Here is a 3,485-nt window from a genome sequence, read left to right as displayed (position 1 = left end):
TATATATATATATATATATATTAGCATTCTAATTACTCTAACTGCAAACTTCAATACCGTCAGCATTATTGAACATATGGGAACTAATGTTGTAATGAAGATTATTCAAGGTAATTTCAAGATATTCGTTAAACATACTAAATCCAAGTTTTCAACAAATATATCATAATTATCAAATTCATTATTTCTTTTTATATTTTTCATATTCCTGATAAAACACAGTACAACCATATCACATGTGATATCAATTATATTTGCTAAACCAGGAGAGGGTACATATACAAAGAATAGAAGATTTTGTTCCACTTCATATGATGCTCAAGAAGGACAGAGATTCGGTGTAAGAAAGTGGAACTCTGTATCGATTTCGAGCAGAGAAGATGTCGATACACACACACACACACACATGCACACACACACACACACACACACACACACACACACACACACACACACACACACACACACATATACACGTGTGTGTGTGTATGTGCGAGAGAGTATTTGCGCACGTGTGTGTGTGTGTGTGTATACTTAATACTTTGAACTGCAATATGGCCGCGAGAGGCTTGAATAGGTTTTGATTAAAGAAACACTGGAACATAGAAATATCTTAAGATGATTACAATGGAGACAATTTTTCACGGAATTGATAGTTCCGGTGAAATTGTGAAAAAAAAAAAATCCCTGTCAAGAATTTTGTTCTCAATTTTTCTTCATATCGATCAGGAACATTTAGGTGGCAACAGCATATAAATTCACTTCCGGTAACGAGCGAATGTAAAGTAGTTATTCAAAAGAATAGACGAATAGAAACGGAGAGTTGTTCGTTTAAATATACACAAAGATATGTAAAGCCATAGCAAAAATATCATATTCATCCATACATATAAAGAAGAGATACACACAATTCTCTTATAGGCATGTATTACGTGTGTGTGGGCTCGCTCGCGCACGTATCTGTTTCTATATATGCATACACACACACACACACACACACACACACACACATACACACACACACATATATATATATATAGTTACATGTACGCAGATGTATGCGCCTGTGTAAGTGTGTATATATATATATATATATATATATATATATATATATATATATATACACACATATACTTCACTTAATATACACAGTATAAAAATACGAACTAGTAATAGTTTCATGCTGTGAAGTCATGTTTCTCGGTATGGTATTATAAAACACATGTACCTCCGAACTTACGAAAATAAGGACGCTGCTAGATGATTAATCACAAGAATACTTATGCAAAATGTGGAAAGTGGAATAAAAACAGACATAAATTACAAAAGAAAGAAAAATATTGCTACGTACTATTTCCCAAATATAAGTCATAATTAAACCAGTTGTTATGGAATAATTCATCGGAGAGAAGTCCAAAATCTGCGAGGTAGTTGCCCAATCCGGTCAGAGTTGTGCCTTCCAGTTCACCAAAAGAAATTGCCCATATGCTTGCATCAGCTGAAATTTTCGGATATGGAGTTAAGTAGTGCGGTGAAATTCTAAAAGATATGTGGGATTTTTGAGCTACGCATAGGTTGCATTTCTTATATCTGTTTACATATGACATGGATTCCTCTATGTGTATTCTGTTTATTGTGGTGTGCAGTGAACCGTCAAACTCCATACTTAAAAGCTCTACTTGTATTGATGTGCCGGAAAGAAGATCGGTGGTTTGAAATTGTCTTTGGTTAAACCGATGTAATTTTTTTTTTTCATTTAGGTTGTGTTAAAGCGTTGCTGTGACTTGTGCCACATACGTGACAAAGTATATCATACACGCCTCCTCGTCAATTGTTCGAGATTTCAGAAACTCGACAGTTGCAAGTGGGAATAGGTTCTTGCTAATACTTAAGAGAGGTAGTGTTCTACACATTGTGTTCTTCTCTTCCTACTCTTTCCTTCAGCGTCTTTCACTTAATCGTTCTCATTTTCGCTTTCCATCTTCCTCTTCCCATATATGGTCACAATGCTTTAGATTGTATTTCAACTGTCGACTCTTTTATCCTATTCTCCAACATATTGTACATTTTCTTCTCTAGTTGTTGTTTCCTTTAATTATCCTATACTGCTTCCACCACGTCTGTTTTCCTTTCGAGTTTATATTATTTACTTGCTTGAATCTTTCTGTATAATCTCCCTTATATTTCTTTGCAGGTCCTTCACTTGAATTTTCTCTATTTTCTCTCTCTTTCTCTTTGTGTATGTCAAGGCGGGATGGTTATATTACCTTGTGAACCTCTGGGTATTGTCGGCTCTCTGTAGCATCAGAGTGAAAAAGCCAAAGAAAACCGACCTAGAGTTGTAGTGAGGGATAGAAGTTTCGATTACAAATTGGTATATTGAATATAACCAGTTACTTTAGCATATGAGGTGATACATTTGCAAATTGCGTTTACACATACGTGTTAACCAAATAAAAAGATAATTTTCAGTCCGTCTCCACACATCGGTATAATATTTTTCGATAAGGCACTCATATAAAATTATTATAATAAATAGATCGTAGTTTCTATCCTTTATACATTATGCGCGTACCTGTGTGCGTTTCGTATGTGTTTGTATTTCCTATGGGTATGGAATTATACAGAAATCAGATACAATGTCGCCATATTAATACTAAGGAGATATAAAGACAACAGACGTTGTAAAAATACGTCAGTAAAAACATACAATAATTTCACGCACATATCATTATTGTTATTAGTATACTTAATATTCTGCTACACTTGTGAGTGTCTCTGTATCCTATGCCTACATAACGTCACATATATTAGTGCCTGTTGAATATATCTATTTTCAGGCGTATGCGTCCGACAATGTGTCTGTGAATGGAAGCCAAATGACTTTTGCATCAAAAGCAGAACGTTTCGAGATTAATGTAATTAAATTACCTGGTGCGCACACACATATTCTAAGCAGATGTTGAAACAATAGCTGGTCAAAGTGTACCGGGTAGCATAAATTGTAACAGTGACATCAACGTAGCAAGACTTTATAGACTTACTACAAAATATCATATTTCACTTCAACCATTTGATGATATATAACACTATTTATATAAATATAACACTATTTATTTCGTCTACGAAGCTGATAATAATGTCTCGGTTATTTTAAGACCAAAGAACATGGCCATTTGCTTCTTAGGTGAAAATGTCTTGCTGGTATTGTTGGCAGATGTAACAAGATACTATGATTGTCGGAGATGTATTTTTCAGAGATTGGAAACTATTCTACATTTGAAAGTAAGTGACAACTACACCATTTCCTCCAAGCCAGAATCTAATCAGTGTACCACATCACAGGCATATAGTGAAAGAATATTCCCAACTATCCTTAGCAACATGTGTAGACATTCAATACTACACACACACACACACACACACACACACACACACACACACACACACACACACACACACACACACACACACACACACACACA

The sequence above is a fragment of the Octopus bimaculoides genome, chromosome 2, assembly GCF_001194135.2.
Source record: "Octopus bimaculoides isolate UCB-OBI-ISO-001 chromosome 2, ASM119413v2, whole genome shotgun sequence".
Lineage (NCBI taxonomy): Eukaryota > Metazoa > Mollusca > Cephalopoda > Octopoda > Octopodidae > Octopus > Octopus bimaculoides.
This window is presented reverse-complemented; position numbering follows the sequence as displayed.